General features: G+C 37.7%; 1 pseudogene; it reads left to right on the top strand.

Annotated features, from left to right (window-relative positions):
- The window catches only part of LOC121516979, a 125742-nt pseudogene that overhangs the window by 83227 nt on the left and 27588 nt on the right, over positions 1–14927 (top strand).

The following is a 14927-nucleotide window of genomic DNA, read 5'->3' as shown; positions in this document are numbered from 1 at the left end:
ATCACCGCAATAAGGTCGAAAGTTAAAGCACTCGGGGTCAGATAGAGCGAGATTTTCAGCTGATGTTGATCCTTACAGCAGCATAAATCTGCACATGTCAAACTGGGTATTTTAGATATAGAAAAAAAAACAAGTTCAAAATTTTAAAGAGAATGACCACTGTATTTTCTTTTTGAATTTTTTTGTTTAATTTTACTATAAATCACTATGGTCATTGGGGAAAATAGGCAGGGAGGTGTTTGATTTTGTTTTATTTTGGCTTTTAAAAGTACTTGATCAACTATGATTTATTTGCAACCTGGAATGGTTTCACTGTGCAGATGTTTTTCTCTCTGATACATCTGTGTGCTGTATTGTTCCTTTCACAGGAATATATTAATAACATCTACCTGCTAATTACCAGATACTTTCAAAAGCAGGAAAAAAGTGTGATGTCTCCTTTCTACAAGTAATTAAGGTTAGAATAAGTAAAGGTAGACTGAATGTTATTAGTTTTATTCAGCTGCTGTTGACACCTCAGTGATTTATTCATCTGAAAGTGCAAATTTAAATGATTTGTCCTTGGTTCAAAGCCAGTGTTTGGTTTAAACTCTCCTTAAAACATTTTTAATGTATGTTTTTGTTTTAAGTGATGTTAGAACATCTAAAGTCTTACACATTTTAGTCAGTCTGGATCTTCTATAAATAAAGAAAAACCTCATCGCTCATCCCATGGGATGAGTCATATCCATGTTTTAATTTTTCAAAGAGCCATAGCTTTCTATACATCTGGTGATATTCAACAGTCCTGTGAGCGATACATAAACTCTATAAAAGACATATAGAAATAAGATGTCAGATATTCATCAAGAACAAATGCACAAAAGAGGCAGAGAGGAAATACAGTAAGAATTTATGCCGATTCTTCAAAGGTCCAGAATAACGTCCTTGTCCAGAAAAATGACATATTTGCTTAAATTTTACCTCTGAAGGGTGAAGGTTAGGGAGAGAAGGCTGAATCAACATTTGGCGTTTCTGTCTGACCCCTCTCTTTTATCCACTCTCCTCCATGTCCTAGAAGACAGTATATCTATGAATTATTTATCTATGTTTGAAAATATTAATTTTGTGATGTCCTTGTCCCGTGTCTTATCTCCAAGGGCATCATACAAAGCTGTAAAGAAAATAAAGAATCACTAAAGCAATGGAGGACGTGGTCATAAAATAGCATTTAAATCTTGTTACATGCCAACATGGGTTAAATTATCCTGTCTTGCAAATATCTCTGATTTCATTTTTCTTTGTAGTGATTTGTAGGATTTCCCAAAATGTTCTGGAGATTCTTTGGGGTAAAGCAGTGCCTATTCTTTCACTCTTTTCAACTGTGAGCAGAAAATGAAAGACTGATGTCTCCTGTTTACATTGTTTACTTTTAAGTGTTTTTCAAAATCCTTAAGCTTTAAACTCCCATGGTGAGTTTTTAGCTGGTTTTTAGCTGACAGAAAGACTGAAACTATAAGTAATACCCCTTGATCTAGAAAAGCAATAAAGACTTCAAGCAACAATAGTCTGAAAATGGAATAAAAAAAGAAGCTACTTCCATAGGTCATAAATGAATGAACTACTTCTAGGGCATTCATCTGATCAACCTCATCTTTGGTAAAGTACAAAAGCACATTACAAATGAAAAGTTATCAATAGCTCTGACTCAAGGGCCATGGCTATAGCTCGTCACATTTTGATGTCTCACCACGGTACAGAAAGTGGCTGTTACTCAAATATATGTGCACAATTTCTGCAAGGTTGACCACCTTTCCTTTAAATTGGTTTGTAACATCCTATTACCTTGCCTAGTAAAAAGGTCTGTGTCTAAAGCTGCTGCCATGGCAGCACAATATCTGACATAACATTGAAAGTTGTTTTTGAGGGGCTGAAAATCCTTTTGCAACTTGGTACACATGAGCCCAGTGGGACAGTGAGTGCACTCTGCAGTTGCACCACATCCCGACATTCAAAGAGGTGCAAGGGCTCATTTAGCTGCGTGCAGCTCTAGTTCTATATAATGATTTTATTGTATGCTAATGCTGCTACAACATTACAGCTTGATGAAAACACAGCTATTGTTTTTTACACGTTACATTATGATGATTTATCCTGAGTAATCTATTTGACTGTTTAAAGAATGCTCAATGAATTATTTTGGTCAGAAAACAGACTTATGTACAGGAAATGATCAGAGAAGAGAGAAGGGGGCGCCAAAATGACCACAAATCAAAGCTCCTCACAGGAGCTTTAAACACGATATTCTAAAATTTACAAAGTCATTTTAGCCAATATTTATATTGTTGTGTCTGAAATGTAGTTCAGACCTAAAACTTCAGTTCTTCAAACACACAAATTAATGTTCAAGGATGAACAAAATGAACAAATTTCTAGTTTCACACACCTTTAAGTCTAAGGAATGATGATGAATAAAGGAAAAGACTTGTTTAAACAGCCAGTATTAGGTTATCTGCTGACACGGACATTACACTGATAATATCGTGCATTCCTGTGATTATTTTTTTACAGGCTTTAAGTCAAACAGTGTTGAAGTTTGCCTCTATATGCTTATATGAATTAGATGTTGGTGTCCTTGAACTACAACCATGATGATTTTTAAATCCTTAACAAATAGTATTTTTGTGCCTAAATTGAACCACACACTCAAATTAGCAGTGAAAACAAGAAAGTCAGTTTTCTTTTAAAACAATGGTAAATCTCATTATTTCAAATGCAGTGTTCTTTTCAATTGTGACTATAAATTCAATTATTTCCTTGCATAGTCAATAAAACTTATTTTTGATGTTTCATTCCTGCTTATTTGTTGACTTTTTGTGCCAATTTCATTGAATTTTAGCATTAAAAATATCAATTGGGTTAAAGAGCTTCTACATATTGGTGTATTAACAATTGCAGAAACATAAAAAATGATTTTGGTAATTACCAATGCTGTTAATTTAGGGCAACTGTGGCATAAACCTTACTTTGGGTGGTGGTCTAATAAATTTGTTAAGCACTGTATAAATGATGTTTAGCAATGTTATACTCATAATGAAACTGTGTTATAGAACAATGCTTTATAATGCTTTTATATCACAAATTATTACATACTGACAACCCTGCTCCCTGCCTGGACCCTAGGCCGTGCACTCACTACATCCACCCCTTAATCTGCCCTAGCGCTGTAGACATTGTTGTTTTTTCAACAGATTATTTTCCCATGCAATATGTAATATGCAAGGAAATCCAGAGTATGACCTGGGTTGTGTCAATCCTTCCTCCCACCTGATGGTGCCCTTAGACAGGCTTACTCTCTATTACAGACCTAACTTCAGCCTCAATTTCTGGCCCAAACATGCCTAAAAGTTCTGCACAGTACTGTATGAATATATGCCACAGTGTTCCAAGACACAAGTGAGCATCAAGGATGTGGTTTAGACCAGATTTGGTAAAGAAGCTCAGTGCATCCTCTACCATTTGATGAAAATCAGAGGTCCACTGAATAATTTGTTCATAGATTAATTTTCTATTATAGATTTCAGTTCAAAGTGAAAGGTGACATTTCCAGTTATCTTATTCTATAATAAAAAAAATAAAACAGGTGCCTGCTTTTAGCACTTTTAGCTTTAACAATTTATTTGTGCCATCCTTAATATCTCTGTTACCAGGATATTAGCACCAAAATAACAGAATCCTTTTTTTTCTGCGAGATCCATGTATCTAATTTCAATTTAGTGATAAATATATTGCGAGGACTTGATCCAAAAACAAGTGAGACTTGTTTATATTTATGCTGAATTAAACTTAATGCATGCTTGTTAACAGTAAGAATAAATGACAGTAACAGACAATGAAGAAACAGACATTTACAAGTCTTCTATCGTGGGAAAAGGGGTTGTCAGTGCTAATATTTCTGAACAAGCATAAAGCGAGGAGACTGTTATGGAGAGAAATAACAGCACATCGCCTCTTGATAGTAAACATACTCCCTTTTTATTTTTATTATTATTATTATTCTCTCCCTAATGATAGTGCACATTATGACACTTTTATCCTATCTTCAAGCACCAGCTCTTGTTGGTGAGGACATTGTAGCTGTTCCTTGACGTTTCTTGCCATTTGTTTGCTAAAAGTATTTGTTTGCAAGATGAATTGCTGCTCTGGCAGGCGCGATGACAGCATACACCAAGATGATAGTGAATTGATTTCTGAAATGTTGCAGAACGGGACTAGTTGATGTGTACCACGAGACATGAATAATAAAAATTCTATTAAAAAGCTCTTGAATGGCTGACACTGGAATATTATTTGTGATGATTAATTTTCTTCAGTCATTATAAAGGGGAGTTGGCATCAGATTGCCTCTGACAAAATTGCTTTTCATTCCCTGGTGAATACCCTCAGTATGCTTTTTCAGAGCACAAAACCATATTTCTCAGCACAATATTATGTCAAGATAGGCTCAGGAAGAGACAAGCACAGGCTCTGCTCATGTATCACCTTATTAGTGCCATAAAATCTGCTTTTTTTGTTTTATTCCACCTGGTTTGGACATCCCTGGATACTTTTCATAATAAGGGATGCAAGCTTTGTTTACTCCAGTTTTTTTAAACAGATTGTCACACAATTAAAAGATTATAAAATAGCCAATAAGTGAATATCAATGGCGGTTTTTCCACATAATGAATTTGATTAAGTGTTTTTAAAGGCGTGCAGGCTGACAGTTTGCTGTTTTAAAGCTGTCAACATTTCTGAAGCAAACGACTCGGTACAGCAGCTGTTGTTGTTGAACTAATTAATTTGCCGTGTACATTTGTCTTGAATTAATTCTTTACACTTTTGTAAGCCCAACAATTTGCATTTCTAATTATTTTTATTTCTAGAAAAACAGCCTGAATGGAGCTGCTGCAGCGCAGAGTCTGCTGCAGACACAAATCTAACAAACAAAAGTCAACAGGTGCATTTAAAAGGCAATTATGAAGCTTTTAATTACCCTAGAAGTTCCCTTTGCTGTTTCCTTTCCTGGATTGCTACAGAAGTTTGAGATTTAAATGTTGCATAGGAGGAGGATTGTGTGATTGGCACAGAGAAGCAATTGTTGAATCCAGCTTCTTTTTTCATTTAAAATCTATATGCAGCTTTGTTTTGTGGCACTGGTTTAATATAGTTTACTCTCAGACAGGGCTAGGCAATAAGGTTAAAACACTATCTGATTTTTTTTAAACCAAACTCAGTTTTCGATTTTATTTTACTTTTTTTTTTTTTTTTTTCCAAATGAAAAATAACCTACCCAAACTGGTTTATATTATTTTTATCAACAATATGTAACACAATTGAACTGCATTTTTCTTTACAGGTTCAAGTGAAAGCTGTAAACTTGTCTTTGAAAGTGCACTGTGGAGGGTTATTCACATGAACATTCAGGCTCTTCAAGTTTTTATCTGCTTAAAAACAGTCTGAAAGTAATGCTAATGTTGCTCCATGGTCTATGCTAGTAAACAAGACCATCAGAAGATTATTGATTATTTCTATACTTGTATTTGATTGCTTGTCATCTTTGCTACACAATCAGTGTCAGACAAATATGTCAGCAAGCAAAAACAACATTTAATTTCAACTAGGGCTGGGTAGTTATTACCCACACCGATGAAATCGGCAGGGGGTCATGTAAAGGGTTCCGTATCTTTGTTCGTTTCTTTGTTTGTTTGTTTGTATGTGTACAAGATAACTCAAGAACAGAAAGTCAGATCTTCACCAAACTTTCAGGGAATATTGGGATAGTGACAGGGAAGAATCGATTAGATTTTGGTGATGATCCGCGCACCCGTTCATTTTTTCTCGGACCTCGAAATTTTGAACACCATAGTAATCAATGGGAGCGTAAGTTTCTCGGTGGCGCTGCTTAGGCGTGGGTCTGCCGCCTCAGACGGCCATTCTAGTTCACAAATTAGATTAAAATGCAATATGGCCTGCTGCAATTTTTAAATTGCAGAAGGTGCAATATTTCCTAAAAAACTGACATTTGTGTCAAAATACCAGTTTAGAACTTGTTTTTGCAGCAGAGATGTTATGCATTACATATCATGCAGTCATTCTAGTGCCACATTTTTAGAAAAGCTTATGAAATAATCCTTTTTCTTCATTTTTGTGTGTTTTTCCTATTAAATATGAGAATTGTATAAAAATATCATCCCCTTTAATACAACCAAAAAACGTAATATTTTGTATGGCCTCCTTTGGCCCTGATAACAGCTTGCATTCTTGCTGGCATTGTTTTTATGTACTCTTCCACAGTCTCTTTTGTTATTGAGTTCCAAATAGTTTCTAGCTGTTCCTGCAGACTTGCTTTAGATGAAACTTTTGTGCCATCAATCTTTGAATCTACTAAATCCCATATTTGTTCAATAGGATTCAAATCCGGACTTTGATTTGGCCAGTCCATCAGTTCCAGTACTCCAGATTCATTTTTCTTGGTCAAATAGTCTCTGCACAGCTTTGAAGTATGCTTGGGGTCATTGTCTTGTTGGTATATGAACCCACGACCAATCAGATTCAGTCCAGAAGGGATTCCATGATGCACTAAGATGTTGTGGTAGCATTCTTGTTCACAATATTCATCCATTTTCACTCATTTTCCACAAATTATCCACAAATGGAACCCCATACCATAATGGAATCTCCACCGTATTTCACTGTGGGTGCAATGCATCTGGCATCAAAACGTTCTCCAGCTTTTCTGCAGATATAAACAGGACCATGCTGACCCAAGAGTTCAAACTTGGACTCGTCCATCCAGAGTACCTTCTTCCAGTCATCAGCTGTCCAGTGTTTGTGCTCCCTGGCAAATCTGAGGCGTTTCTGGATGTTTGCAGGCCTCAATAATGGCTTCTTAGCAGCTTTTCTCCTTTTAAGCCTTGTTCCGTCAGTCGTCTGCTTATGGTCATTCTGGAGACTTTCTCAGACTCTGATCTAGAAGCATTCATCTCTGCCTGAAGATCAGCAGTGGTCTTCCTTCGGTCTCTAGTACTTCAAATCTTGAGGTGTCGGAGATCTGCTTCAGTTAACTTTCTTTTCCTGCCTCTTCGTTGGCACATTTTGTAAGTACCAGTCTCGGCGAATGACTCCAAAGCATACTTGACCACACTGTGAGAACACTTTATGTCTTTCCCTATTTGTCTCAGAGACCATCCAGCCTCATGATGTGCTTTAATGCGGACTCTTTCATCTTCAGTGAGCTCTCGTTGTTTTACCATTTTGAACAGAATGAGGAATTTCAAACTGAATCCACCTTTTTATAGCTACCCAAATTTGAGCCGGCTCACTGGGCTTCTCTGAGAAGGCAGAAATTAATCAAGCATAACATTCAAACACTAAAACTCATTTTTCTGTTCAGGAATGCAAGTAAATAACTATAATTTGACATATTATTCAAGAAATAATAATGTGCTTTACCATTTTTTCAGTTTTGTTGTAAATCAGTAAATTAGAAAATTCATGGATAACAATAATAATTTTATTTTAGCATTGAAAATATCATTTGGGTTAAAGAGCTTCTACATATTGGTGTATTAACCATTGCAGAGACATACAAATTGATTTTGGTAATTACCAATGCTGTTAATTTAGGGCAGCTGTGGCATAAACCTTACTTTGGGTGGTGGTCTAATAAATTTGTTAAGCACTGTATATATAAAATCACATATTAAATCACATAAAAAATCACAATTATGTTCCCAAATCGTTCCTCCCTAATTTCAACTTCTGCTAAAAGGATTCAGATTGCATGGGATCATTAAAACTGAGCAGTGCATTTTTCTTTGTTTCAGAATCTCAGAATCTTTATTAATGACCACACAAACAATTTGGTGGAATTTGCTTTTGGTACAGCACTTGAAAAGGATGCTCACATCAACTGTGTCATCACAGAACAGACAAAAACATGAGACATACAACAGTACAACAAAAGGCATATTTAGTCCATGGCTTGATTGAGTGTTCTTATGGCAGAGGGGATGAAACTGTTTTTGGATCTTACTGACTTGGTTGGCAGAGATCTGTAGCACCTCCCTGAGGGCATGAGGGTTTGACAGGATTCCTTGAGTATGAGGACACTGGTTACACAAGAGCAATATGTTAATAAAACATTTTGTTTACAAGGTCGCCAGAACTAATATACATTTAAGTCTCATACATTTAGCATTATTGCAGTAACATCTTGATTTAAAAAGAAAAAGATTTATTGATTAAATTGATTAATTCTCAGCCTTACTTTCAGATTATCCTTGTGTGTTCTTCCATCACAGAAAGATCACTAGTGTTAAATTAACAGTGAGTGTTACATCTAATTGAGTGTTGATTTGACAGTTAGAAAAGTGTTCATGTTCAAAACTCACAGCGTGAACTTTTTGCACAATGCTGTTTTATTTCCATTTCACACTGGGTGTAAATCTGAGGTATTTTAAATCCAGCTACTTACACAATGCAAAATGCTTTACATCAGTAAGAATTATAGATCGCCATCTCACGTTAGACTACTCTGGCAATGCAAGTTGTGTTATGGCAACATGATTTCATGAGCTTAACATCAAGACAAACACAGAGCTATAACTTGCTCTGAGTTAAAAGTCTTGACCCTCTCCATTATTAAAGGTCAGCTATTACAGCAGCCAGGAAGTGAACAGCTAGTAGATAACTTCACCCATGGCGCAAAAGTGTTAAACATCAAAAACAACAGTTATTCACCAGAAACGCGTTCAAGTAAATCCCAGCAGTCACCACTGTAGAACTGGCAGCATCTAAAAACAGCTAAACACATAGAAATACATCTTATAAACATCTAAACACTCTGCACAAAGGCATGGTGGGAAAGTTCTGCCCCCCCCCAGATTTGAAATGGCAGTGGGTTGAGCTTGCATCAATTGACTGTATAGAGTTAAAAATTCATACTGAATGGATCGACGCGGTCAGATAACTCAACACTGAAGCCCATTTTCTCTGAGTGAAGTTAAAGTTAAACTTTGAGTGTTAAAATCAACATTGAAATTTTTAACACTGAGAATTCAACACTCCAGCTTTTACTCTGTACTTTCCCACCTCATGCAAAAGTTGTAGGTGGGTTATAGACATGAATTTTTCCTAACATAAAGAATGAAAGTATCTGTGAACTGGAGTCAAATTCATTTTCAGAGGATTAAAGATTGCTGTTGTTGTTGTTTCCTTGGCTTTCATAAATTAACTCCTTTCCTTTCTGTCTTTGCTTCCTCAGAGCTACTCCAGTCAAGGCAGAGGCAGCAGCGGCGGTGGAGGAGGAGCAGGGGATGAAGACTACGAGATCCCCCCCATCACACCCCCCAACCATGCCGACCCCTCTCTGCTGCACCTCATGGAGCATGAGTCAGGTTACCCCTTCCACTCCCTGCCTCACAACGGCCTGCTCAACACCTACTCCTACCCCGAGCTGCCCGCCCTCATGATGTCCAACATGCTGGGTCAGGACAACCACCTCCTCACGGGGCCAATGCACTCGGTGAGTGCACCTTTTATTTTTCTTTTTTTTCATCCATCCCTTTTTTAGCTACGGCCCTTTGTGAACGTGCAAGTCAAGCGCTGTGGTAGGCTATTAGTCTCTGTGGTCAGAGGGCGAGAAGTCAGTGCACAGAACATTTTCTCTGAAGGTTTCACATGTTCGTGTCACGGAGAGTTCAGGCTTTTCAAAATGTTGCCAAAAAATATTGATCTTATGAGGCTCTACTCCAGCCATAAACTCTTTCAAAAAGCAATAAACCAGCAAAATGACAAATTCTTCTCTGCGGCGCTCTTAATAGTCTCCGATAATTCTTTCATTATAGCAAAGCGCTCTTTTATTAGAGTGATAATTAGACCAGTTAGAGGCCAAGGAAGCTGAGACAGTGAAGTCTGAGCAAGGCCAGAGTCGGAACATGCAACATTTATAAATACAGGGAGCTGCTGCCTCCTTAACACGCAGACCTCTGCAGCAGAGCTCCTTTAATATCTATTCAGCTAAAAAACTCAGAGATTTCCATTCCCTGAAAGTGAGCTAAGAAAGGAAGCAGGAAGCTCGCTGCTGCACTTTTTCTTTCGTTATAGGGAAGCAAAAAAAGTAAAGGATGGAAATAAGGGGTTTAAAGGAAAATCTTGACGAGGTGGAGAGGGGAGTATCCCTTGTCAGCTACTTTTTATTTTCAAAAGGGTTCTCAGGACACTTCTCCCCCCTCCAGTAAAGGGACTTTCTCTTGTGTTAAACATGCTTCAGACCGAACATGTAAACACCCCTGGCGAACACATTCAAATGCTTTAATCATAGGATCGAACCAGATGAATTATAGATGGCCTGTGTGGTGAATTATTCAACGTTATATACTTTCATCTGACATAAATATTACTTTTTTTCTCTCTCTGCCCTCCATCATGAATATTTATGCTTTAATGTGAGCATCCGTGGCATTTATCCTCCGTTAATCAGGTCTTATGTGATTTTCAGAATCAAACTGCATAAGTTGCAGGCTTCATTTTTTTTTTTTCATTTCCGTGGGTGGTAGCTAAGGCCTCCATTAAAGCCAGTCTTCAGGATTAGGTCACAATCCATGGACTAGGGTGCTGAATATGCGGTGCAGGAGAAAAATGCTGGAACATTTAGAGTTCTTTTATGTGGATGGCTGCTTTTATAAATCCTATAAAATCATCAGAATAGGCCGATTTTAGTTGATGACAACATTTAAACTGGATGCCTGTGTACACAGTGAAAAAGAAAGTTTATATGATCTGCATTGAAACAAAGCAGCCCCTTTTGGCCAATAGCGTTTTAACAGAAAACAGAGAGGGAGTGCCGGCGTCTTAAACAGCTTTTGTTTCACCTTTGCAATTATTTATTCTCAAATAGCCCTTCAGGGTAATGTTCCATTTTCTTATTTCACACCCCCTTTTCTCATAAATGAACCGTCATTGCAATAAATCAACGCACAAACAGAGACTTGCACACACTGTGAAAGGTCCAGAGATTTATGTAACACATTCATGTTTCCCACTTCCACATTTTAGTACTACTCTAGCAGGGCCCGGCTAATAATAGCCGCTATTAATATTTCTTGTTGCCTAGCAACCCCGGCAAGTAATAGCTTACTCTGGAAAAATAGATGACCGATAAGGAAGAAGGAAGGTGGGGGCTGGTGTGGTTGGAGTGGGGGGGATTCAATTCATTTATTATCTCCTGGGACAAGAGGAGCTTATTTCTGAGGCTGCTGAATAGGAAAGTGGGCTGTATATTGAGAAATATTTTAAGGCAATTGGAGATGACGTTATTTTCATTTTGGATTCATTAGAGATGTGTCATTTGATGTTTCCCCAACAAAGTCAATTAACCTTAATTTCATACTGATAAAGCTCTAATAGGGCAGATTGAATCTATTTCTGCTGAATGCTTAAAGAATAACAGAGCCGGATGGAAATGGGCTCTGAAATAAAGAGACCAGCTTTGTTGTGTTGCATTAACAAAAGCCTCACAGACAAAAATTGGAGGAGATGGCTGAAATGGCTAATCATTCAACAGTCTTCTTTCAGCGTCGATGAAGAATAAATAAAAAGTCAACAGCGTTACCTTAAGGATACACTTTCTCTTCAATAAAAGCTATCCTTCAGCGCTCATATAAACCTCCTACAAGTACAAGCTCAGCTGGAGCAACAGATACGCTTCATCTCAGGGGATGTTGTTGCTGGTTTTTGTACAACATTTAGCCTAAGGCTAAAGCTCTGTAAACTTCTCCCTGCTTTGGGATTCTCTTTTTCAGCGCACATCGATCCTACTGCAAACACAGTTAAATCATTACAGGACTGCGAGCGCTGGATTGGCCATCATCATCGTGCTGAAAAGGCACACAATTTTCAACAATTCGTCCTGGTAGCTTTAAAGTGTGTAATTTATGTGAATTTAGAGTCGACTGTATAATAATCTTATGATTTCAGGCTTAAATAACATCATATGCTGCTGTAAAAGCCTTCATTTTTCCATCTAAATACATCCTCTCTGACAGCCTTCATCATCTAATTACAACGCCACAGGAAGCAGAAATATTAAAACAAAAGGATGCACAGCAGATGGAAGAACAGGTGACAATCACATACAATAAGTGAGTTTGGAGCTGTAGCATTTGATGCACATTAAAGATTTTCATTTTCAAATGGCATTTCCAGTCTTGTGTTTAGTTCAATCCTCTCTGCTGCACTCACATCCTTCATAATAATCCATTTTGAACCATTTGTCAAAATTGCACCATTTCTGCAAGCAGCAGTATCAACATATGAGTTATAAAAGAGCCAGCTGTCAATCAGAGATGCATGTACATTCTTTTAACTCTTCCACAAAACCTACTCCGTCAGCTTCTTTGAATAGAGGCAGGAAGGGCGAGCCCTGCTTGACTGCAGTGTTCTGTGAAATGTAACATGCCTCAGTGTGAATGCTCATAGCTGAGGGAGATTCCCTGTCTCACCCTAAGCTGTCAGTGTTTTGTCACCCCTGCGCTCAGGGAAGCGGTGGCCGTGTGTTCAACAAGTCCCCTGATTGTTGGGGTCTGGCAGAGCTACAGCGGGGGCAAAAGCAAGTGAGATCCAGCTCTTTGAAAAAAAAAATCAAAGACTGGGGGGGACACTCACTAGAAGACGGTAATGAAGGGTCGCAGAGGAGTTTGCTGTACAGGCCCAGCACGGAGCCTTGGGGGACGCCAGCACGTTTAAATATTGAAACAGAGCACCAGCTCCCGTCTCATTACTGGTGTAATGAGGCTGGTGAGGGGGAAGGGAAGCCCCTACTGCCAAAAGCTGCTAGTTTTACCAGTTTATGTCACACGTTGAGATAACTCCTGATGGGACTTTGTTCAGTTCTGTTAAACATGCAGTGCTGGATTTGTTTTTGTGAAGTGTTAAAGCCCTGAGGAGATGCTCTTTTGTTCCCTGCTTTGCTAAGTAGTAGTGAGCAGTTATTATTGATATCATGGATACCTGATCAGTTTTAGGTTCTGATTTTCTTGTTTAGTTTAGAGGCTGCTTTAACAGAGTTTTGATGGATGGATTGTTGTTCTTGTTTCTTTTTTTAAACATAAAAGAAAAGAAAAACAACGTGACAGCAGTGTGTTGGCTTGATTGTTCGATATTGCCCTAATTAGCAAAGCATTGCCTACATGCATATCGAGCCACTTCAAAGTAACTTCAGCATTTTAGGAACCGGATGGAAATGTTATAACTTTAATTGCTCTTATCACTCTAATATGCTGAATTTCCTCTGATGTTTTTAAAAAAATTTTTACAGAATAGTGTATCTGCTGCTTGGGAACAGGATTTACAGCACAATAATACTGTAATATATAACAGTTAAAGTGACGCAAGTAGCTCAAAGGGTAAAGTGACCTGTTAAACAACTAGAAAATGACATATTCTGTCAAGTGTTGGAAAATGCTTCTTTTAGGGTTTAAGCACGTTAAAAAAGACCATAATTTATGCTGATGTTTCTATCTGTCTTGCAAAAGCAAAGTAGTATGAAGATTAATATTTCTGTGAATTTATATGAATTTCTCGTGCATGTGAAAGGTGCGGCAAGGGTTAGTGTCGGACAAAGTAATTAACAGCGTGCTGTGGAAACGGTAGTCCTTTTTACACAATGTACATGCATGCCCACTTATGAGTGCTTCATTAGTAATATCCATGATTGAAATTTTCAACTCTAACTTGGGTTAACACAAAGTCAAAACCATTCTCACCAATCTTACCTTAAAGGGGATATAATTTACCATTTTTGACAAGTTTATATCGGTCTCAGAGGTCCCTAAAACATGCCTGTGTAGTTAGTTGCTGAAAAACTCTGCAGTATTAGATTTTTGCATGTCTAAAAACACCTCTGTTTTAGGCCTGCTCAGGACGAGCTGTTTCTGTGTCCGTGGCGTTAAATGTTACTGAGCTGTCTGACTCTGCCCCTCTCAGGAAATAAATGTAGCTCTACTGGTCCAGCTGACAGGAGGATCAGGAGAGAGGGCGTAACTTTCCTCCAATGGCCAACTGAACCTAGGGGCCGGTCTAACTCCCCATATGACATCATGAGGGGAAAATCTAAGAACGGCTTGTTTCAGCACAAATTTTCTAAAAGGAGGATAAAGAGAGGGGGAGAGCAAATGTATTTATCTGGTACTTGAGGGGATTGTGGACAGGCCGGGGGTACATATTTTTGTTAGAAAAGCCTTAAAAAGGGATTTTTGCATGATATGTCCCCTTTAATTGATATAGGCTTACCAGTACAAAAAAGCACTACATTATTGTGTCTTCACTTTTAAAATAAAAGTGCTGGACTGCATGTAGGAAAACTGAACATAACTATATAGTGTGCACAGCAACCATCCAATGAATCAGCTGATGCTTGTGTGCTCTTAGGTGTGTTAGCGGTGTGTATATTGTGCTTTAATTTCATCAATCAGTCTTTGTCTTGCTAACTGATTGCTATAAGATTTCATGAGCTTAACTAAATGTAACTCCTTCAAATCAATGAAAGTACATTTTTGGCATCAGTTAACTTTTAGACAAATCAAGCAGGGGAAGAGGACATAACTATTTACATGCATTGTTATAAAAATGATACTGGCAGCTGTTGGGATAGTTAGAGTTCCAGAGAAGCTGTTGAAAAGGTCAGAATAAGACTTTATAAACATTTTGCACTAATCTTTGTGAAACATCTTGGAAGAGTATTTTCAGAAATGTAAAAGCAGACACTTTCAGAGGTTATTGTATGAGTGTGTTCAAATAAACACCAGTTCACAAAAAGCATGTTTGAAACTTAAAGATCAGCCTTTCTCATATTTCAAACCCTCTCCACTGTAGATTGTTTTATGTGGAAAACTAGCTTAAAATAA

Source organism: Cheilinus undulatus, linkage group 11, assembly GCF_018320785.1.
Source record: "Cheilinus undulatus linkage group 11, ASM1832078v1, whole genome shotgun sequence".
Taxonomy (NCBI): Eukaryota; Metazoa; Chordata; class Actinopteri; order Labriformes; family Labridae; genus Cheilinus; species Cheilinus undulatus.
Note: the sequence above shows the minus strand (reverse complement) of the source record. Positions and strands in the feature narration are given on the sequence as shown.